We start from the raw sequence: 25345 nt of genomic DNA on the forward strand, positions 1-25345 counted from the left end.
AAAAAAAAAAAAAAAAAAAAAAAAAAAAAAAGGAGTGACAACTGACTAATCAGAAAAAGTATGAAAGCATAGCAGTCTTAGTCCTTTGCATTATACAGGTAAAATGGCCCTACATTTTTCAGTTGCTTTTGTTTATGAAAAGGTGCTATAAAATATCAGCTATCTGAAATCCTTAGAATATGTTATTCTCATTCAGTTTTCCAAATACATGTTCTAGAGTTTTTTATATACCACAAATGCCATCCCAGACCATTGATTATGTTTTTGTTTGTTTTTATATGATCTAACTGGCACAGTGACTTTTCCATACATTGACACGTCTTAACATTTTGTGTCTCAATTTTCAAATTTCCTGAAAAGAAGTTTTTCTCTTCCTAACAAAAAAAGTAAAATGTAGTACTTACTTTAAATTCATCTCTGGTCATTTTTGTAAAAAAATATGTATATTTAAATTATATGCATATTGTATACAGTGTTACCACCATTTAGGAGTTTACCTCTGAATCTGAAAAAGGGGTTCCAGCAACATAATCATTTTTATAGCATCTAACATTTTACTGCAAGGCTGTCTTCAAAGCACTATGCTCCAAGCCTACCTGGTTCTATAACTTGATGATTTCAATTTTATAAAATCTGATAACTACTGTTTATACAGTGTCCTTTTAGGTTATAGAAGTTTTTCAAAGGAAAGTATTATTTGAGAATAAACTTTTTCATGTATTGCTGTGTGACAAGTTATCTCATATTGTAGTGATTTCAAACAATTATTTCACAGTTTGTCAAGAGAGAAGAGGGAGTTATTTGACTGTGAAGTTCTAGCTTAAGTTTTTATGAGGTTGCAGTCTGACATTGGCTAGAGCTGCGGGCATCTGAAGGTTTGTTTAGGATTGGAGAATCTACTTCCACAGCACCTTGCTCATGTGTTTAGCAAGTTCCGGCAGTTGGTGGGAAGTCTCAGTTCAATATCTTTTGAATATTCTTTTCAAATTCACAATGAGTAGTATAGATATTGCATATTGAGAAATATGTACTGCTTATTATTTAGTCACATTCATATACTGGCTTCTATTGATCCTCATTTCCTGATATTCACACCCTTGTGCAGTTCTTTCCCACACAAAATTACTGCTGGCCTGTCTGAATAAGTAGAATACTAATGAAATCAAAGTAAAAGACATTGCAGCTTCCACTTCGATGTTTCTTGCATCACCCATTCTGGGGCAAACTATCTTCTATGTCATATGGACTCCATGAATCTAGTTTCTGAGTTCAGCACTTAAGATATAGATCTTAATTTTCAGTTATTATGTGGTGAACAGAGGAAATGTCATAAATTGCACAGCTACTACTTCATGTTCTTTGGGTATATCATTCATTCACTCATCTAAATTTTAAACTTATTACCATAAGTAGGGAATAATTCATGTGACTTTAAAAGTATTCAAAGTATGTAGTGAAAAGGCTGCTTCTACCTTGCCTTCATCTACCCAGTTATTACCTATCCCTCAGAAGGTAATAAGATTCATTATTCTTGTATATTCTTTTTAGAGACAGATCATGCATATGCAAATTAATGTATATTTCCCTCTTTTATATAAATGAGAGCATATTATAAGCACTATCTTGCATCTTGCTTTTTTTAGTTTGTGTATCTTGAACATTTTCAAAATCAGTGCTTAAATTTTATTTATCCTTTTTTACCAGCTGAGCATGTTCTGTTTCATCATTCAATTTTTGTAATGTTTATTGATTTTCAGTATTATTCAAGCACTTTTCAGGGGGCAAGGGATGTGGAAGCTTTAATAATAGATTAAGCCTTTCTGTCATAGGAATTGTGACCCCTGAGAATCACAATTAAATTGCAATAAAACGAAGTAACTTCTAGGACAGAAGAAGTAGAGTATGTAATGGACATTCATAGGAAGGAGGTATATATCTGACCAGATAAGATTTCTCTAAGTGGATAAAATCTGAGGCCTGAATGCTGAGTAGGTATTAGCCAGATAAGTTGAGATGTAAACAGAAGGAATAAAGGTAGACTATTAATAAATGACTTTAAAAACATATTACAAAGTTACCATAATCTAAACAGTGTGATAGATCAATGAAATAGGAGAACTCCTAAATAAGCTTGAATGTGTGTAGTCAAATGGTCGTCAACAAGGGTGCATGTCCACCCAACAGGGAATGAACAGTTCTTCAAACAAAAGCAATGGGAAAACAGGATATCCACATGCAAAAGATTGAAATTAGACTCTTTTATACTATATACAAAAATTAACTCTAAATGTTTAAAGAACTAAACATAAGACCTAAAACTATAAAACTCATTTAAGATTTTCATGACATTGAGCTCTGTGATGATCTCTTGGATGTGACAGTGAAAGCAAAAATAGACAAATAGAACATAGCAAACTTAATTTCTGTGCATGAAAGGACACAACAGTGAAAAGACCTGAGGCTAATGCTCATACATAAAGAACTCCTACAACTCAATAATAACAACAAAACCCAGTTTTAAAATAGACCGAGGACTTAAATAGAATGGACATATTTCCCAAGATGATAAATAAATGGCCAGTAAACTAACAAAATACTCAGAGTTGCTGGGCATGATAGTGCACAGTTGTGATCCCAGCAACTCAGGAAGCTGGAGCAGAAGAATTGCAAGTTTCCAAGTTTAAGGCCAACTTCTGCAACTTAGGGACTCCTCTCCCATATCTCAAAATATAAAAAGGGTTATTGATGTAGCTCAGTGGTAGAGCACCCCTGAGTTCAGTCTCCATTACCAGGAAAAAGACAGGGAAATGCTCAAGGTCACAATGCAAATAAAAATCACAGTTACCCCTTACACCGATTAAGAGGGCTACTATAAAAGCAAAACAACAAAATAACAAACATTTGTAAATATGTAGAGAAATTAGAATTTCCTGTGTGCTGTTAATAAGGATGTGAAATGGTGTAGTTCCTATGGAAAACATTATTATAGTTCCTCAAAAAAATTAAAAATAAAAGAACCCTGTGATCGTGGAATCCCATGTTTGGATATATATCCAAAAGAATTGGGAGCAGAATCTTGAGAGAGTTGCATACCCACGTTCATAGCAGCAATATTCATAATAATCAACAGGTGAAAACAGCCTAAATGTACATTGATAGATAAATGCATAAGCAAAAGACAGTATGCGTGTAGAGTGGAATATTATTCAGCCTTTTTGAGAATTTCCTTCCTTTTATAGGAAGGAAATTCTGACACGTATTACAACATAAATGAATCTTGAGGACATTATGCTAAATGAAACAGGATAGTCATAATGAAAAGACAAATACTGTATGGTTCCACTTATATGAGATATCTAACATAGTCAAATTCATAAAAACAGATAGAAGAATGATGGTTGCTTGAAGCTTGGGGAGGACAAAATGGGGATGTTTAATGGAAAGTTTCTGTTTTACAAGAACAAACAGTTATGGAGATTGACTGCACAATAATGTGAATATACTTAACACTATTAGACCATGTATGTAATTGACCTATCAGTGATGTTTGCAGGTTTCACCAAAATGTATGAAACTTATTTGAAAATTTTATTTTCTGAACTATTATTTTGACCCTACCTAATGATCAACTCTCATGAATTACATCTCTGTGCCAGGAAGAAAAAAAGAACTGTCTTATTAGGTCTTATAAATCATACTTTGGATGCTTAATGATAACTAAGATCTGATCTCATGGAGATTATGTTGTTTTCTCACTCTGTATCTTCACCTGAGAGGCTTTAAAGTAAGACACAAGACTTAGTACAAGCATAATGAAGTTTATTAGAAGAGAAAGAAGTGGGGGGAAGCACCCTTCAGGGAGAGAGTGGGTCCTCTCTGAGAGGAAAGCAGACAACTCACTTCATTGTGCCCCAGATTTTATTGAGGTAGGAGAGAGATTGCCCAAGTATCACCTCTCGGCTCTGGATTGACAAACTACATTAACCAACAACCTATGAGCAATTCTTGGTCATCTTCACCTGGGTGACAAATCCTAATTGGAACTGGTTTTACAGAATTTATGGTCAGTGGGCTCCAGTATTAATCATCCTATTTTTCTGGTCTGGGACTCTGGTCTGTATTGTGTGTGTAGGATCTTCTTTAACAATTAGACCCTTTTGAGCAAACCTACTCTTGCCCTTTGGTTCCCACCCCCTGAATTCATCTATCTTCCTCCAGTGATGTAAGAGCTAAGGCAAGGGTCCTGAAATAGCCATCTTGTCAGACCTCGTGGTACCACTGAAGCAGGGCTATTGATTAACCAGTTTGTTCTGTACCAAGTATTCTTGATCCACTGTTCATGTCTAAGTGCTACCTAACATTTAATAGTAGACCTATAAACTGAAGCATACCTCTGCTCTACCAGGAATTTCACAGCTATCCTGTGCATCCTAAATTTGGGAACCATCTCACCTATAATGCTCTTTTGGGGTGCACATCCTAACCTGCAGTATCTCTAGGATTTCATTTCACTTGGAAGCATATTTTTACTTCTTCAGAATTATTTTGTCAGGGGAGTACATTGTCCTTTTGTTAATAATGTATGTATTTCCCCCTTGCCATCTGATTGATTGAATTAGAATCAGTGCTTTACAGAGCATTAAAGAACAAAACCCCCTTCCATATTTTAATTATTTTACCTTAGGTTTTAGTTTAACCTAAGCACTATCAGTACTGAGCAGTCAGCCATTTGGATTTTTCAGAGTTGAGTTTTGGCCCCTGTACTTAAATTGGGGACTTAGGAAGAATGATAAAACAGTATGTACTTGCATAAATTATAGGGTTTTGTTATGTTTTTTTAGAAAAATGCAGTAGAAAAAGAAAGCACTGTCACTAAAACAAAAAGTCTAAATAGCTTGAACAGGCTTTTGGAAAATGAATAAGCAAAGAGAGAGTATTCCAGAAGAAAGAATTAAGAGATGTGGGAAAAGTAGTTCAGAAAGATACTGATTAAGGGCCAGTTTCAGGAGTCAGCCTGCTAGATATCTTCCTGGTTCTTCTTACTCTTTGAAGAACCTCAGACACTAATTTCTGTATATGTGTATGAATTCATGAGTTTATCTCCATCATGGATTTGATGTGAACATTACATGAATAATTTATATGGAAAGGTTTAGCATACTACCTGACACAGAATAATTAAGTCAGCTTCAGTCTAATTATTATCATCATCATCTTGAATATTGTATAGACAAGGGTTTATATGACTAGTGTGTTTTGTGGGCAGAATGATAATTTCTAACTCATGGACATGTGTTACATAGCTATTTACCATTTGATTCTTAAAGTAGAATCCTAGTTACCTGTTAATAAATGATTTAGGTGAATTTACATTCAGTTTTCTATTTTCTAAATCATTTTTTTCATATTGCTTATGTGTACTAAAAATCACAGAATTTTAAGATGTTTGATTAGTACATTTAGTTATACATTATAGTGGGGTTTGTCAAAGACATAACCATGCAGGCATGAACATAATTTGTTCCATTTCAGTCCCCAGTACTTCCTTTTTTTCCTTCTCTTCGTACTCTACAGGTCTTACTTCTGTTTATTTTTTTAATTGGTGCTTTATAGATATACATAAAAGTGGAATTCATTGTGGGATATTCATATATGTACATAGGATAATTTGTACATATATTTTACTCCACTATTCCTCCCTTTCCCATCCCTCTTCCCTCCCCTTTAATCTCCTTTCTCTGCTCCTCTAATCTCCTCTCTATTTTCATGGCATCTAACCCTCCTTAATTGCTCTAGCTTTTCCATATGAAAAAAAAAATTTGACTCCTCACTTTGAGTCTGGCTTATTTCACTTAGCATGATGTTCTCTAGTTCCATCCATTTACCAGAAAATGCCATAATTTCCTTCTTTATGGATGAGTAAAACTCCATTGTGTAGATATATACCATGTTTTCTTTATTTATTCACCTGTTGATGAACACCTGAGCTGGTTTCATAACTTCACTGTTGTGAAATGTACTTCTATAAGCATTTGCGTTTCTGTATGACTATAGCATGCCTATTTCAGTTCTTTTAGATGAATACCAAGGAGTAGGATACCTTGGTCATATGGTGGTTCCATTCCTAGTCTTTGAAGGAATCTCCATACTGCTTTCCATGTTGGTTGTACTAATTTGCTGTCCTACCAATAATACATGAGTGTACGTTTTCCCCACATCCTCACAAGCATGCATTAATATTTGTAGTGTTTCTAATTGCCATTCTAACTGGATTAAGATGAAATCTCAATGTAGTTTCCACTTACATTTCTCTGATTGCTAGGTATGTTGAACATTTTTCATATATTTGTTAGCCAATTGTGTTTGTTTTGAGAAACATCTGTTTAATTCTTTGGCCATTTATATATTGATTTTTTTGGGTTTTTTTATTGTTGTTGTTGTTGAGTTTTGTGTATTCTGGATAATAATCCCCTGTTGGAGGAGTAGTTGGCAAAATTTTTCTCCCTTCTATAGGCCCTCTCTCCTCATTATTATTTCCTTTGCTATGCAGAAGCTTTTTAATTTGATGCTGTGCCACTTATTGATTCTTGGTTTTATTTCTTGAGCTTTAGGAGTCTTGTTAAGGAAGTCATTGCCGGTAGCAATATGTCAAAATGTTAACTTTATGTTTTTTTCTAGCTGTTTCACTGTTTCTGCTCTAATTCTTAGATCTTTGATCCACTTTGACTTGACTTTTGTGTAGGGTGAGCGGTAGCAATTCTTCTACATATGGACATCCAAATTTCAAAGCACCATTTGTTAAAAAGACCATCTTTTCTCCAATATATATTTTTGGCACCTTTGTCAAGTATCAGCTGACTATATCTATGTGAGTTTGTCACTGTTTTCTGTTCTACTATCTTCATGTCTGTTTCAATGTCAGTACCATACTTTTTATGTTACTAAGCTCTATAGTATAATTTGAGGTCAGGTATTTTGATGCTTCCATTTGTTCCATTTTAGTCTCTCTTTTTGTTTAGTATTGCTTTGATTATTCTGTGTCTTTTATTCTTCCAAATGAATTTAAGGACTTCTTTCTACCCTCAACCCCCACTCTGCCCAGTTTCCATGAAGAATGTCTCTTGCATTGAATGGGGATTGCACTTAATCTATAAAACCCTTGTGGTAATATGACCATTTTGAAAATATTACTTCTGCCTCTCCAAGAACATAGGAGGTCTTTTACTCTTTTAAGATTTGCTTCAATTTTTTTCTTCAGTGTTTAATAGTTTTCTTTGTAGAGATCTTTCACCTTCTTAGTAAGATTATTCCCAAGGTTGTTTTTAAAGGTTATTGTAAATAGAATAGTTTTCCAGAATTCTTTCTCAGCAAATTCTTTATTCTAAAGGAAAGCTATTGATTTATAAATGTTGATCTTGTATTCTGCTACTTTGCTGAATTTGTTTATCAGCTCTAGAAGTTTTCTGGTGGAGAGTTTTTCTTTGAGGGGGTTCTCTTCTAGATATAGAATCATGTTATCAACAGATTTTTGACTTCTTTTTTTTTTCCTATTTTTATTACTTTAATTCCCTTCTCTTGCCTGGGTAGCATTTAAAAATTGTATTACAATAATAGTGAGAGTGGACATTTTTATCTTGTTCCTGATTTTAGAGAAAATGCACTCAATTTTTCACCATTCATTATGACGGTAGCTTTGGGTTTGTCATATATAGCCTTTATAATGTTGAGGTAAGTTCCTTTATCCCTAGTTTCTCCTATGCTTTTAACACCAGTGAGTGTTGGACTTTGTAAAAAGTGTTTTCTACATCTATTGAGATGATCATGTGATTCTTGTTCTTAATTGTGTTTGTGTGGTGAATTACATTTATTAATTTGCGTATGTTGAACCAACCGTGCATCCCTGGGATGAAACCCACTTGATCATAGTGTACTATCTTAAAATATTAGAAAACTGCATTAAAAAATCAACTCAAAATCAATCTAAGAGGGGCTGTGGTTGTGGCTCACATATAAGTTACTGGGTTTGATCCTCAGCACCACATAAAAATAAATAAACAAAGATATAAAAAAATCTAAGACTTAAATGTAAGACCCCAAACAATGAAACTACTAGAAGACAACATAGAAAAACTCTTCGGGACAGTGACCTTGGCAAAAAATTCTTTGAGCAAAAATTCAAAAGCGCAAGCAAAAAAAGCAAAAACTGACAGATGAGAGTACATCAAACTAAAAATCTCTTGCACAGGAAAGGAAATAACAGAGTTTAGAGACAGTCTGTAAAATGGGAGAAAATAATTGCAAACTGTTCATTTGACAAGAGATTAATATCCAAAATATGAGGTATTTAACATAAAAACAATCACATTTTAAAATAGACAAATGAGCCCAGTGTGGTGGCATATACCTCTAATCCCAGCATCTCAGGAGGCTGAGGCAGGAGGATCACTAGTTGAAAACCAGCCTCAGCAATTTAGCAAGGACCTAAGCAACTTAGCAAGACCTTGTCTCAAAATGAAAATATATGATATGGAGTTACACTGGTTGTGTATTCATTCATATATGAACATAGGAAGGTTATGTCCAATTCATTCTACTGTCTTTCCCATTGCTGTCTGCTTTCCACCTATTCCCCCTGTCTAATTTGGTGAAACTTCACCCCCCATCACCACCTAGGGTGAGTCAGCATCTGCATATCAGAGAGAACAATCAGCCTTAGGGTTTTGGGGGGACTGGCTTATTTCACTTAACTATAGTCTCCAGTTTCATCCATTTACCTTCAAATGACATAATTTCATTCTTTATGGCTGAGTAATACTCCATTGTGTGTATGTACCACATTTCCTTTATTCATTCATCTGTTGAAGGGCACCTAGGCTGGTTTCATAGCTATTGTGAATTGCTGTGCTGCTATGAATATTAATTTGACCACATCACTATGGTAAGCTGATTTTTAAGTCCTTTGGGTACATGCCAAAGAGTGGAATAACTAGGTCAAATGGTGGTTCCATTCCAAGTTTTCTGAGGCATCTCCATACTGCTATCCAGAATGGTTGCACCAATTTGCAGTCCCACCAGCAATGTATGAGTGGACCTTTCCCCCCACATCCTTGCCAACATTTGTTTTTGTTTGTATTCTTAATAATTGCCATTCTGACTAGAGTGAAATGGAATCTCAGTGTAGTTTTAATTTGCACTTTTCGAATTGCTAGTGATGTTGAACATTTCTTCATATATTTGTTGACCATTTATATTTCTTCTTCTGTGAAGTGCCTGTTCAGTTCCTTTACCCATTTATTGATTGGGTTACTTGTTTTGTTTTGGTGTTAAGTTTTTTGAATTCTTTGTATATACTGGAGATTAATGCTCTATCTGAGATGCAGGTGGCAAAGATTATCTCCCATTCTGTAGACTTCATGTTCTTGATTGTTTCCTTTGCTGTGAAGAAGCTTTTTAGTTTGATACCATCCCATTTATTGATTCCTGATTTTACTTCTTGTGCCTTAGGAGCCTTGTTGAGAAATTCAGTTACTAAGCAGACATGATGATATTTGGGCCTACTTTTTTCTTCTAGTAGTCACAGGGTCTCTGGTCTAAATCCTACCTCCTTGATCCACTTTGAGTTGAGTTTTGTTCAGGGTGAGAGAAAGGAGTATAATTTCATTTTAATGCATATGGATTTCCAGTTTTTCCACACCATTTGTTGAAGAGACTATTTTTTCTCCAATGTATATTTGTGAGATAACTGTATTTATTTGGATTTGGTTTGTTTCTGTGTCTTCTATTCTGTTCCATTGGTCTTCATGTCTGTTTGGTGCCAATACCATACCATTTTCATTGTTAGAGCTCTGTAGTACAATCACAAGAATGGGAAGTCATACTTCATGTTTATGTGATATGTCAGCAGAATACATTCTACTGTCATGTATAACTAAAAAGAACAAATTAAAATTAAATTAAACAATATTTAAAAAATAAAAATTAAAAATATTTTTTAAAGGGCTGGAAATATGGCTCAGTGGTTAAGCGCCCCTGCGTTCCATCCCTGGTACCAAACAAAGAAAAAAAGATGATCTAAATAAACATTTATGGAAGAGGATAAATAATTGACCCAAAAGCATGTGAAAAAGTGTGGTCAACCTCACTAATCATCAGGGAAATGCAAATTAAACCTACTGTGAAATGTTATCTCACCCTAGTTAGAATGATTATATCAAAAAGACAAAAAATAACAAATGCTGTTAAATATATGGAAAAAGAGAAACCCTATATACCGTTGGTGAGAACGTTAATTAGTACAGCCACTGTAGATAACACTATAGAAATCTTCTTTGGGGGCCAGAGGGTACCAGGGATTGAACTCAGGGGCACATGACCACTTAACCACATCCCCAGCCCTATTTTGTATTTTATTTAAAGACAGGGTCTCACTGAGTTGCTTAGCACCTTGCTTTTTGGTGAGTCTGGCTTTGAACTCTCGATCCTCCTGCCTCAGCCTCCCAAGCTTCTGGAATTACAGGCATGCACCACTGCACCCAGGTAGTATAGAAATCTTTAAAAATAAACTAAAAATAGATCCACCATATTATACAGTGATCACACTATTTGCGGTATATCCAAAGGAAAGAGTGAATTATGTCAAAGCAGTTATCTGACTTTTCATGTTAACTCAGGACTACTCACAATGAGAAGATAAGAGAATCAATCTAGGTGTCCATTGACTGAAAAATGGATAAAGAAAATGTGGTAGACATGCACAATGGAATTTAATTCAGTCATAGAAAATCCTGTCACTGGCTGCAACTTGGATGAGCCTGGGAGACAGTATATGAATTAGGCAGAGAAAGACAACTACCGTGTGTTCTTATTTACATGTGGAAGCTAAGAAAAAATTGACTTCATGGAAGTCAAGAATGGAATAGTAGTTTCCAGAGGTGGAGGGTATGGCACCGGCGGGGGTGGTAAAGGGGATGGCTAGCAGGTAATCAGATACAGGGGTGCACATGGATAGGGAAAATAATTTCCAATATTCTGTAGCACAGTAGGAATACAAATGTGCTATACTCAGTTACTTGAAAAAAGAGAGGACCTATTTATTTTCTTAAGCAGAATCATGTAAATGTTCTTACAGAACCATGTAAATAATATACTTAGCAATTAATTGTATTTTGCAAGAAAACTAGTAGAAAAGATTTTGAGTTTTCCTAACACAAAGAAATGATAAATGCTTAAAGTGATACATATGGCAGTTACCCTGATAATGATTATTACACATTGCATTCATGTATTGAAATACCATTGTACCACATAAATATGCACAATTATTATCAATTAGAAATAAAAGCATGGTGAACTTTAAAAGATTTGCATGTAATTAATTTTGAAATTACTATGTGTCATAATAATATGGATGTATCACACTTCATAATATACCTTATTTTCTTTCACAAAAGTCAGAATGACATTACATCTTCCACATTTACATGGTTCTGCTTAAGAAAATGAATAGGTCCTTTCTTTTTTCAAGTAACTGGGTATTTGTGTAGGTGTTTGTGTAGGTGTTCTTAGGTGAATCTGTTAGTTTTTTTAACGTACTTAACAGCCATATGAATATAATCTAATAAAGGAGTGAGGTCAAGTGTGGCTACAGTGGTTAGGAAGAGTGGTAGTGTGCTTTTTTCCACTAAGTTTTTCTCTGAGAAAACAAACCAAAATGGTTTGTGAACTCTGTTGGCATTAACAGATTATTCAAAATATATTTGAAGAGCCAAATGTGTTGGTTCATGCTTGTAATCCCAGCTACTTGGAAGGCTGAGGCAGGAGGATAGAAAATTCAAGGCCAGCCTAAACAACTTAGTGAGACTCTGTTTGAAACTAAAATTTTAAAAGGGCTTTAAGTGTATCTCAGAGTACTTGCCTAGCATGCTGAAGACTCTGGATTCAGTCCTTAATACAGTGAAAAATAAAAAAAAAAATATTTAAGGGCCTATGAGTATCAGCCACTATTATGGGACTGCTGATACAAGAATGAACTAGTCAGATAAAGCTCCTGACCTCATAGCTTTTGTATTTCATTAAGAGATGATAAATAACAAACAAACAAACAAAAAAAAACAGAACAATTTCAGACTGTTAACAAGAGCAAGCAAAGAAATCACATAATATTTTAGGTAGATGATAAGAGTATGGGCCTGGCTCAGGCTTAGACTGATCAGAAAAAGCTTCTCTGAGGTTTTGTTATTACTGGAGTATAGGAATTAATTTGTCATATAAAAACTTGACCTAAATTCTGTAGAAGATACCACTTATAAAATGCCTACAATACAAAAATTTTGGTGTATTTAAGTTTGGCTACTCTTAGCTCAGAGGAAAGTCATTGATAGGTGTTGAACAAAGGAATGACAGGATATGATTTTAAAAGATCTCTGACTTCTCTGTGGAAGATAGATTATAGAGGCTCAGGAATAGAAGTGAAATTTAATAGTGTGCTAATTAGCTTTAACTGGTTAGAATAATAGAAGAAGAAAGGTGGTGGTTATAAATTTAGGACACAGCAGTTAATAGATGCTGTTTAAAGTTATAACTAGAGGAAATAACCTGTAGGAGAGATTGTTGACTGAGCCTTGAAGTACTTCAGCATTTAAAACTGAATAGAAGAGCCAACATAGACTGAAAGAGTGGCTAAAAGATAGGAACCTACCTTGAGAGTGAAGAGCCCTGGAATCCAAGAACAAAGTGTTGAATACTGCTGAGGAGTAAGATGAGAAGCTGCAGAACTGACTGTTGGCTTTGGCTAATGCAGATCACTGGTGATCTTTTACATGTGATATCCTGGAAGGACAGTACCATAAGGCATATTTTTGAGCTGACTGAAGAATGAATAGGAGATAAGGAAATGAAATAGTGTGGAGAAATGTTTCAAGAAGTTTTACTGTGAGAGAAGAGAGAAATGGGTTGGTAGAGAGCCTGGGAAAATCAAAGGAAGGCTGTGGATTTCAGGTTTTCACCTTGGGAAGTTCCAGGACTTATAGGTAGGGTAATAAGGAATGATAGGCCATAGAGAGTGAGCAACTGGTATTGAAGAAGAGTGAGCTAATGAGGAGTCCTTGAGAAGGCAAGCAGTGATGAACTCCAGAATACAGAAAGGGGTAGGTCTTCACTTCCTTTATTTCTCACAAGAGGAGATAAAGTAGAGAATATGGGTGTATAAGTGATGATAGGTTGTAGATTTACTAGAGGGAAAGTAAGAACATTCCTTTGGCTTCTGTTTCCTTAATTATATTTTGTTTTGTTTCTTTGGAGAAGAGATCTCACTGTGTTGCCTAGGCTGGCCTTGGACTCCTGGACTCCAAGGATCCTCTGCCTCAGCCTCATGAGTAGCCAGAACTATAGGTGTATATCACTACACCCATCTCTTATATTTGAAGCTAGATCTTTAGCAGAGATGGAGAGAGTTTTGAGAAAAGAAGTTATGAAATAATTGTCAGAAAGGTAAATTTGCTAAGGAAGCAATGATGAGCACCTCTTTAAGATTTGTGTTTCTCAGTTTAAGCACAGCCAATCAGCCTTGTTATGTGAATTTTCTCCAATGTTATGAGTTGGTTAAATAAATGATTTGCTAAAGATTGTTTACTGACAATCTTTAACAAATCATTTTGTCAATATTGAACTCAGAACTTTTTATCAAAATGAAATAGATTTAATAACTGTCACATTAACTTGTCAGATGGTAACAAGAACTAAATGATGATTTTTCACTTAGTCAAAAATATTTGGAAAGAACATCTACTTAATGCATAGCTTTTTTCTTCTTTTTCATAATCAACAGAGTTTTTTTTCCCTTGTTGCTCAATGGTTGGTGGTAATACATTCATTTATATTTTGGGCATGTGCTAATTAAAAACACTTACTCCTAGATATATCTTTAGAATTGATTAGTGAATATTTCTTTCTCTCTTCCTCCTTCCTCTCGCTCATGCAAAGGAGACAGGAAGAGGAGGTTTCAATGAGTGACAAAATAGCCAAAGTGTCTTTGTGTGCCAATTATGAAATAAGGTCTATTCACTTTTTATAACCATTTATGCAGAACTTTCTGAAATTCAGATGCTCTGATGCAGTATTTCTTATTTAAATTTTAGCTTTTTACACTGTCAAGTTGAAACAGATCTGTACTACCTGATAATTTTCATAGGGCCTGATTTGCCATGAGATATAGATGCTTTTTTATTTTTCAGTAAATAGCTATTTTGCTTGGTTTTTGTATTTGAGAGCTACAGCACTACATAAATCATGTTTTATGAAAATTCACATCCACTTTACTTGAGTTATAAGTCTGGAAGAACGAAATGCAACTAAATTGTAAAATGCAACAGTAGATGAAGTCAGAAAAGCTATTAATGGCCCCTGGAAGAAAGATTGCAAATGCCATTTTGATTTACTTGTTTCACTTTAAAAAAAAAATTACAATTTTTTATTTATTTCAAGTTTCCTAGTCTTAATCCATTTTATGTTGCTATAACTGAATACCATAGACTGAGTAGTTTATTTTATTCTTTTTAGTTATAAATGATAGTAGAGTCTGTTTTGATATATTTATACAAACAGGAAATATATCTTATTCTAATTAGAATCCCATAGACTAAGTAATTTATAAAGAATAAAAGTTTGTCATTCATGTTATACATATGGGAGGCATTTAAAAATATAGGAATAGTTATTTCCCAAAATGTTATTCTTAGAAAGAAAACAGAAATAAAAGGCATTATGAAATATTTTTGAAAAAGAATAAAAGTTCATTCAGGGTTGGGGCTGTAGCTCGGTGGTAGAACACCTGCTTCGCATGTGTGGAGGCACTGAGTTCAATCCTTAGAACCACATAAAATTAAAGAAATAGAAATATTATGTTCATCTACAACTAAAAAAAAAATATTGAAAAAAAAAGTACCTTCAGCTCATGGTTCTAGATGCTGAGAAGTTCAAAGTCACAGATGGTAAAGTTATTGCTGGTGGGAACTCTATAGAGTCTTTGCGGCAACCAGGATATCAAGTGATGCTAGGGTCACATACAAGAGAGAATCAAACTGTTTTTTATAACAGACCCATTCTGGAGATAACCTGTTAACCCACCAATGAATTAATCCATTGACAAAGCAGAGTCCCATTGAGCTAAATACCTCTTAAAGGTCCCACCTCGTTTCACCTCTTACAACTCAGAGTGAGGATTAAATTTCAACATGATTTTTAATGGAGATATTCAAACTATAGCATGTAGTTATATTAAGTAGTTTGTTTTACTTCCTGGGAAATAAGTTTGAGACTTTAGTTTCATTTTATGGAGGTGATGGAAATGTTCAATAATGTTTAGAATCAGAAAAATGTTCTGTATCATAGGTGTGGTGAGAAATCTTGATTGTGGTGATAGTTTTATGGGTGCATGCATTTATCAGAGATCATCGCATATGAATATTAAATGCAGTTGTTCCTTGGTATCTACAGGGTATTGGACCCAGGAGCCACCCCATACCAAAATTTGTAGATAATCAAGTCCCTTATGTAAAATATGTTATATTTACATACAGTCTGCACACATCCTTTTGTAACTTTTAATCATTTCTAGATTACTTATAATATGTAATCTAATGTGAAGTCATATAAAACAATTTCTATATTGTTTAGGGAATAATGACAAAAGCCTGTAAGAAGCTAGTAGTGTAGTTCAGTGGTAGAGCTCAAGCTTAGCATGAGAGAGGCCCTGAGTTCAATCCCCAGCACTCTTCCTCCCACAAAAAAGGTTCTGTGTATGTTTGGTAAATATGCAGTTTTTTTGTAGATATTTTCAACCATGGTTGGTTTCCATGGATGCAGAACTCATGGATGTAGAAGGCCAACTGTATGTATAATCTAATAAGGTTGTAAGATAGCATATGTGGCAGTAAACACTTCCCTTTAATTTGCATTCAGGAAATCATTCAAATATAGAATAGAGAGTGTCCAATTTTCCAATTTGCTGCCAAATTCAGAGCCACATCTAATGCTTAATTATAATGTACTTGCTCTCATAATTAACATATTTGTTTCAGTTATTTCTTTGATTTCGTAAGAAATAATGGTGACAATAATGGTTTTGAGCATTTTTTTACGTGCTGAGCCCTCTGATAACTTCAATATGTTACTTATTTAATTATGACAACCATTGAGACTGGTCTTACCTCCTTTTACAGATGAGGAAACTAAGTCTTGAGAAACTTAAGCTCTTTGTTCAGAGTCATACAGATGCTAAGTAAACATTAGAACTGCAGTTTTACTCAGGCTGACTTGATTTCAACCCCAGTGCTTGGAAGATCTATTTTTTTTTTTTACTATTATTTTATGTCCTAGGGTTTCTATGAAACATTGTTTTATTCCATTTTTTTCTTTATTCCATGACTTTTCTGCAGAAGAGTCCTGGTATAAAGTTTCTTTGATATAACATGGGACATGTTATATTTGCATTATGATCTAAGCCAGTGGTGGTTCAAAGTATAGTATTTGGCCGCTTCACAAACTTTTTGATGAGTTGAACCCAGAGGTAAAAGGAAACATTTAGAAATCTCAGCAATTTTGACTGTGCTGCAACAACTAAGTACATGGTTTTACATTTTAGAAAAGTACAGTCAGTAATGGATTCGAGGAGAAATAATGACTCCTTCACTTCAGATAGTTTGAGAAGTATGGATCTAAGCCATTTTATAATAAAATATGGAGGGAAAAATACCTGAAAACTGGAATTTCTGTTATATATTAGATGAAAAGTTAAAAAGTGATGCATCTTTTTATCTTCTGATAAATAATGAAGAATTTTATTTGCATTAAAATCACTAGTGAAGCATAAGCAAACTTTTAGTCCCAAGTCCTCTAGTCACCATCTTTTCTCATACACACACACACACACACACACACATATACATACACACATTTATGCATATATATCTTATTTTTTAATATATGCACATATATATGTTGCAGCTCTGCTAATAAAACTTCAATAGAGAATGCTCTCACAGCAGCAGAGTTCTGAGGTGTTCAGCAAGCCCACCACACCAGAACTTTATGGACTTCTTTCCCAAAGAAATCACAGCCAATATGTGGAATAGTGGATTTGAAAGCTATAGTAGCTCCGCCACCTTTGGAGAAGCCAGCAGCTAGGCTCAGTCCCTGGGGGACTTTGGATCACCCACACCTTATCAAGCTAAAAGGAAATCAAGAGCCCAAACCTAGCACATTGTACCATATCTCAGCTACTTTCTGTTACTCTTGTTGACGAAGTGTTCAAAATTTGGAATATTGAAATTTCATAGGTCACTCTTGTGAGAATAATCAGACATGCCGAGAAGGCTCTAACCAATATTGTTTACAAAATAGATGACATGCCAGGTGCACCCATGGATGTTCGCCAGGGAGTAGACACAGATGACACCAGTATTGAAAAACTGTAGTTCCTCCAGAAACGTGTAAAAGTGGCTGGCCACCTACAGTCCTTTTAGAACAAAAAGAACCTGGTAGCCTTTAAGATCATCCCCCTGAAGAATATAAACAAATTTACCACACGTATCCTAGAAGTCAACATGCACATGGTGCTGAGCAAATCCAACAGCCAGCCCTCAGTAGGGAGAATATCTATCAGCAATCCAAGAATGGGGGAAGCAGAAAACTTCAGTGGGTATAGCTTCATGCCAACAAATGACCCAACTGTGGCTCAAAACCAGGTGCTGAATTTGATTAAGACTTGCCCAAGACCTGGAGGATCACAGGATCCAGCCTCAACACATGGCTTTAGCGTCAATCAAGCAAGCTGTGGATTTTCTTAACAACAAGAGGCACATCTATTCTACTGTGGATGATGATCACTTTAAATTCACAGATGTGGAATAACTGGATCTTATTGGGTACCTGAGATATTTCTAGCTGGATCTGTTTGCACAGTCTGTTGCCTCCAGCTGTGCATATGTTTGTCCAGGTGACTTCAAGGAAGGAGATTCATCTGTAAAGGGTTTCAGCAGGCTTGAAACTTACTGACTGCTTTTCTGTTTTTGTATTTTGTGGTTTTGAAACTCAAAGGGAGGTGGACAACTAACAGGGATGTAAACTGGAGTGGAATTTCTTAAGTTTTCAAGTAAGCTCATTAGGATACAAGGATAGATGGGATTGGAAGAGGGATGCTACCAAGAGAGTTGGGCAGTTACTTAACACCTGGGAGTTTCTGTTCTTGAATGTTTCCTGTTCAGAGACAGTGAGCAGGATGAGGGTCTGTGGGCAGAGCATCAGCCAAGGAACTCACTGCCCTCTGTCTATCTTTGTTTCCCACTCTGGTTCTGTGGTGTTACGTTCAAAATTGCACTTTCCTTCCCTTTTTTGCCTTGTCTGCTGCGAAAGGTGGGTTTATATGCACACGAGGTTTAGCATTCTGGAATCATAGAATGGAGGACAGGAAGAAATGTTAAATAAAACAGTTCTGTTATTGAAAAAAAAAAGCTTCAACAGAATGTTCTTTCTCATATTTCAGCTCTTTTCATAAGATTTTACTTTTAATATTCTGAGAGTAACATGTATCCTAAACTGTAGGAACTCTTTTTAATTATATTTAAATATTTAGAATTTTTGATTAAATAAATAGTAACTAACATATTTCAAATTTCTTGCCTCACTCACCTTTATAGCCGTGGAAACATGCAATAGTTACAAACTTGACTGGTCATTATCAGTTGACTTTTGTATATCAAATAAAAATTTTTGCCTAAAGGATATATCTATTGAGATAATATTGCAAACTCTATTTTTTAAGAAAATTTTTTTGGGGTCCTGGGGAATTGAACTCAAGGGCATTGGACCGGTGAGTTGCCAGCCCTTTTTATTTTTTTAAGACAAGGTCTTGCTAAGTTGCTTAGGGCCTTACTAAGCTGACCTTAAACTTGAAATCCTCCTGCCTCAGCCTCCTATGTCACTGAGATTACAGGTGTGTGCCACTGCACCCAGTTCCCTATTTTCACTAGTACAAATTATCACTAAATTGCTTCCCAGATTAATCTTCTTCATGTACCAGATATTTTATAGATTCAAATTGAATATTATATCGTCTTCTAGAAATTTTGCTAAGAGGAAAAAATTATTCCATCTACTACTAGAACAGTACATTTTTAGGTTTATTGACTAGGATTTAGCATAATTTTATATAGGTATATATACATATACATATAGAAAAAATCCAGTTATTTCCCCTGAGTTTAACTTTGCTGTATTCTGATTTCTCAGAAACAAAACTAGAAATATGCTGTTTTGTATGCATTCTAGCTTTCATTCCATATGACACTATTTATTAGTTTTTAAATGTTTTATTAGTTACAATAGTTTTGGCTTTGTTTTAGAATGCCAGTCTTTTATATGTGAAACATATATTTCTCTGACTATTTTGTGTTTATGGTTTAATCTAGATTTTGAAAGTAATAGAAACCATAAATTGGCAGTAGTACAGCTTATTTATCCATGTGTCACTTGATAGATATTTGGATTATTCCTACCTTTCAGCTATTGTTAATAATTCTTCTGTGAACATTCACAGAATGTAAAGATTATTGAGCAGATATATGTTTTCATTTGGGTGGAGGTGGATCTATACCTAGGAGTAGAATTACTGAGTCTTGTGATAATTTTTCAAATTTTTTATTTACATATGACAGGATGCATTACAATTCTTAATACACATATAGAACACAATTTTTCATATCTCTGGTTGTATAAATAGTATATTCATACCAATTCATGTCTTCATACCTGTACTTTGGATAATAATGATCATCACATTCTACCCCATGCCTCTTCCCTTCCCCTCCAACCACTCTGCCCTATATAGAGTTCGTCTATTCCTCCCATGCCCTCCCTCCCTACCCCACTATGAATCAGCCTCCTTATATCAAAGAAAACATTCAGCATTTGTTTTTTTAAGATTGGCTAACTTCACTTAGCATTATCTTCTCTGACTCCATCCATTTACCTGCAAATGCCATGATTTTATTTATTTATTTATTTATTTTTAATATTTATTTTTTAGGTGTAGATGGACACAACACAATACTTTTATTTTATGTGGTGCTGAGGATTGAAGCCAGGTCACGCCGATGCTAGGCAAGCGCTCTACCGCTGAGCCACAATCCCAGCCCTGATTTTATTCTCTTTCATTGATGAGTAATATTCTGTTGTGTATATATGCCACATTTTTTTATCCATTTATCTATTGAAGGGCATCTAGGTTTGTTCCACAGTTTGGCTATTGTGAATTGTGCTGCTATAAACATTGATGTGGCTGTGTCCCTGTAGTATGCTGTTTTTAAGTCCATTGGGTATAGACCAAGGAGAGGGATAGCTGGGTCAAATGGTGGTTCCATTCCCAATTTTCCAAGAAATCTCCATACTGTTTTCCATATTGGCTGCACCAATTTGCAATCCCACCAGCAGTATATGAATGTACCCTTTTCCCCGTATCCTCACCAACACTTATTGTTTTTTGTATGTATAATAGCTGCCATTCTGACTGGAATGAGATGAAATCTTAGAGTGGCTTTGATTTGCATTTCTCTAAGTGCTAGTGATGATGAACATTTTTTCATCTATTTGTTGATTGATTGTACATCATCTTCTGAGAAGTGGCTCTTCAGGTCTTTGGCCCTTTTATTGACTGGGTTATTTATTTTTTTGTTGGTTAGCTTTTTGAGTTCTTTATTTACCCCTCACACATCTATCTGATGTGTGAGGGGTAAAGATTTGATCCCAAGATGTAGGCTCTCTATTCACCTCACAGATTGTTTCTTTTGCTGAGAAGAAACTTTTTAGTTTGAGTCCATCCCATTTATTGATTCTTGATTTTAATTCTTGTGCTACAGGAGTGTTAAGGAAGTTGGGACCTAATCCCACATGATGGAGATTAGGGCCTACTTTTTCTTCTATTAGACACAGGGTATCTTGTTGTATTCCTAAGTCCTTGATCCATTTTGAGTTGAGTTTTGTGCATGGTGATAGATAGGAGTTTATTTTCATTTTGTTGCATATGGATTTCCAGTTTCCCCAGCAACATTTGTTGAAGAGACTATCTTTTCTCCAAAGCATGTTTTTGGCACTTTTGTCTAACACAAGATAATTGTAATTTTGTGGGTTTGTCTCTGTGTCCTCTATTCTGTACCATTGGTCTACCAGTCTGTTTTGGTGCCAATACCATGCTTTTTTTTTTTTGTTTTGTTACTATTGTTCTGTAGTATAATTTAAGGTCTGGTATGGTGATGCCACATACTTTTCTTTCTAATGATTGCTTTAGCTATTCTGGGTCTCTTATTTTTTCAGATGGATTTCATGATTGCTTTTTTTTTTTATTTCTATGAGGAATGTCATTGGAATTTTGATCACAATTGTATTAAGTCTGTATAGTGCTTTGGAAGTATGGCCCTTTTGATAATATTAATTCTGCCTATCCAAGAGCAAGGTAGATCTTTCCTCTTCTAAGGTCTTCTTTGATTTCTTTCTTTAGGGTTCTGTAATTTTCATTATATAGATCTTTTAACTCTTTCATTAAGTTGATTCCAAAGTATTTTATTCTTATTTTTATTTTTTTGAGGCTATTGAGAATCAGGTAATTTTCCACATTTCCCTTTCTGAGGATTTGTCACTGATATGCAGAAAAGCCTTTGACTTATGGTTGTTGTTTTTTATCCTGCTACTTTGCTGAATTCATTTACTAGTTCTAGAAGTATGCTGGTGGAACTTTTAGGATCTTCCAAGTATAGAATCATATCATCAGCAAATAGTGCCAATTTGCGTTCTTCTTTTCCTATGTGTATCCCTTTAATTTCTTTCGTGTGTCTAGTTGCTCTGGCCAGTGTTTCAAGAACTATGTTAAATAAAAGTGGTGAAAGTGGGCATCCATGTCTTGTTCCAGTTTTTAGAGGGAATGCCTTCAATTTTTCTCCATTTAGAATGATGTTGGCCTGGGGCTTAGCATAGATAGCCTTTATAATGTTGAGATATGTTCCCTAGTTTTTCTAGTGTTTTGAACATAAAGCGATGCTGTATTTTGTCAAATGCTTTTTTTGCATCTATTGAGATGATCATATGATTCTTATCTTTAAGGCTATTGATGTGATAAATTACATTTATTGATTTCCGTATGTTGAACCAACCTTGCATCCCTGGGATGAATCCCACTTGATCATGGTGCATGATCTTTTTGATGTGTCTTTGTATTTGATTTGCCAGGATTTTATTGAGAATTTTTCATCTATGTTCATGAGAGATATCGGTCTGAAGTTTTCTTTTTTTGATGTGTCTTTGCTGCCTGGTTTTGGAATCAGAGTGATATTGGCCTCATAGAATGAGTTTGGAAGTGATGCCTCTTTTTCTATTTCCTGAAATAAATTGGAGAGTGAAATAAATTAGAGAACTCGGCTGTGTATCCATTCAGTCCTGGGCTTTTCTTGGTTGGTAGACTTTTGATGGTATCTGCTATTTTCTCACTTGAAATTGATCTGTTTAAATTGTGTATATCATCCTATCTCAATTTGGGCAAATTATATGACTCTAGAAATTTGTTGATGTCTTCAAAATTTTCTATTTTATTGGAGTACAGGTTTTCAAAAATAATTTCTAATTATCTTCTGTATTTCTGTAGTGTCTGCTGTGATATTTATTTTTTCATCACGTATATTATTGATTTGAGTTTTCCCTCTCCTTCTCTTTGTTAGCATGGCTTAAGAGTCTGTCAATTTTATTAATTTTTTTTTTCAAAGAACCAACTTTTGGTTCTGTCAAGTTTTTCAATTGTTTCTTTTGTTTCAGTTTCATTGATTTCAGCTCTGACTTTGATTATTTCCTGTCTTCTTTCTACTGCTTTTGGTGTAGATTTGTTCTTCTTTTTCTAAGGCTTTGAGATGTAGTGTTAAGTCATTTATTTGTTAACTTTTTCTTCTTTTAAGGAATGAACTCCATGCAATAAACTTTCCTCTTAGAACTGCTTTCATAGTGTCCCAGAGATTTCGATATGTTGTATCTGTGTTCTCATTCACCTCTAAAAATTTTTAATCTCCTCCTTGATGTCTTCTGTAACCCATTGTTCATTCAGTAGCATATTATTTAGTCTACAAGTGTTGGAGTGGATTTTATTTCTTGTTTTATCATTGATTTCTAATTTTATTCCATCATTATCTGATAGAATGCAGGGTATATTCTACTTTTTAATATTTGCTAAGAGTTCCTTTGTGGCATAGTGCATGGTCTATTTTAGAGAAGGATCCATGTGCTGCTAAGAAGAAAGTATATTCTCTTGTTGAAGGTTGGAATATTCTATATATGTCAGTTAAGTCTAAGTTATGGATTGTATTATTGAGATCTATAGTTTCTTTGTTCAGCTTTTGTTTGGAAGATCTATCTAGTGATGAAAGAGGTATGTTAAAGACACTCAAAATTATTGTGTTGTAGTCTATTTGACTCTTTAACTTGAGAAGAGTTTGTTTAATGAACATAGCTGCCCTGTTGTTTGGGGCATATATATTTATAATTGTTAAGTCTTGTTGGTATATGGTTCCATTGAGCAGTATGTAGTGTCTTTCTTTATCCTTTTTGGTTGACTTTAGTTTGAAGTCTACTTTATTTGATATGAGGATGGAAACCCCTGCTTGCTTCCACAGTCCATGTGAATGGTATGATTTTTCCCAACCCTTCACCTTCAATCTGTGAATGTCTTTTTCTATGAGATGAGTCTGAGGCAACATATTGTTGGGTCTTTTTTTTTTAAATCCAATCTGCTAGTCTATGTGAGTTTGATTGGTGAGTTTAAGCCATTAACATTCAGGGTTATTATTGAGACATGATTTGTATTCCCAGCCATTTCTGTTTATTTTTGATATTTAATGTGACTTGGTTTCTCCTCTGATTAGATTTTCTGTATGCTAGGCATTTTCATTATAGTGTGCCTTGGTGTAGATCTGTTGTAATTTTACATATTTGAGGTCCTGTAAGCCTCTTGTATTTGGTTTTCCAATTCATTCTTCATGCTTGGGAAATTTTCTGATACTATCTCATTGAAGAGATTGTGCATTCCTTTGGTTTGAAACTCTGTGCCTTCCTTTTTCACAATAACTCTTAGATTTGGTCTTTTGATGCTGTCCCGTAATTCTTGGATGTTCTGTTCATGGTTTCTAACTTTCTTCACTATGTAATCAACTTTATTTTCCAGATTGTATACTTTGTCTTCATTATATGACATTCTTTCTTCCACATGATCTAGTCTGTTGGTTATGCTTTCTGTTGAGTTCTTTATTTGATTTATTGTATCCTTCATTTCAAGGATTTTCGGCTTTTTTTTTTTTTAGGGTCTCTCTCTCTCTCTCTCTCTCAGTAATCTTTTGCTACCTGTATTTGTTGTCTTATCTCATTGTTGGAGTGATCAGTTTTTGCTTGTATTTTCTCATTTAGGTCATTATTTAATTCACAGATTATAGGTTTTGTTATTATCGTGTACTAGTTTGTTTGGGGCACTTTCCTCCCATGGTAGTCTGCTGGTTGGAAGGGGCAGTCCTGCGCCAGAGGCTAGGCTCTGTTGGGTGTCTGCCCCATCTTGGGTGGACTGGGCCTGCTGTGCTCCTGGGTCCAGCAAAGGCCGGTGTGGGTGGATCTGGGACCCTGGGCTTGACCTCCTGCTGTACTCTGCTGGTCAGAAGGGGCGGTCCTGTGCCAATGGCTTGGCTCTGCCAGTGTCTGCCTCGCAGGGGAGGAGTGAACCAGGCCTACTGAGAGCCTGGATCCCTGTGTGCTGATGTGGATAGTCTGGGCTGGATCTTGGCTCCTGGAGTAGTCCACTGGTCAGAAGGGGTGGTCCTGCACCAGAGGATAGGCTCTGGTGAGTATCTGCCCCACCAGGAAAGGGGTGGACCAGGTGTGCTGTGCACCTGGGCCCTGCAGAGGTCGGTGGGGGTGGATCTGGACCGAGTCTTGTGATAATTTTATGTTTAACTTTTTGAGAACCATCACACTGTTTTTCAAAGAAGCTGCATCAGTTAGTTCTCACTCCAGAAGTTTATGAGTGTTCCAGTTTCCCAATATCTTGACCAACACTTGTTATAGTCTACTATTGTTATTATTATTATCATCATTATCATTATTATTGCCATCCTAAGGGGTGTGAAATATTATCTCATAGTTTTGATTGGCATTTCCCTGATGATTGATGTTGAGTGTTACTTCATGTACTTACTTAGCATTTGTGTATTTTCTTTGTAGAAATGTCTATTCATATTCTTGCTCATTTTTTAAATTTTTTGTTCTTTTAGCATCA

The 25345-nt window shown here is 35.1% G+C and overlaps 1 protein-coding gene and 1 pseudogene across 9 annotated transcripts in view; both read left to right on the plus strand.

Annotated features, from left to right (window-relative positions):
- The window catches only part of Dop1a (DOP1 leucine zipper like protein A), a 105259-nt gene that overhangs the window by 6055 nt on the left and 73859 nt on the right, over window positions 1–25345 (plus strand). The gene's annotated exons all lie outside the window — the stretch shown is intronic.
- LOC125616922 lies at window positions 14835–18462 on the plus strand (annotated as a pseudogene).

This window comes from Marmota marmota, unplaced genomic scaffold, assembly GCF_001458135.2.
Source record: "Marmota marmota marmota unplaced genomic scaffold, marMar, whole genome shotgun sequence".
NCBI lineage: Eukaryota > Metazoa > Chordata > Mammalia > Rodentia > Sciuridae > Marmota > Marmota marmota.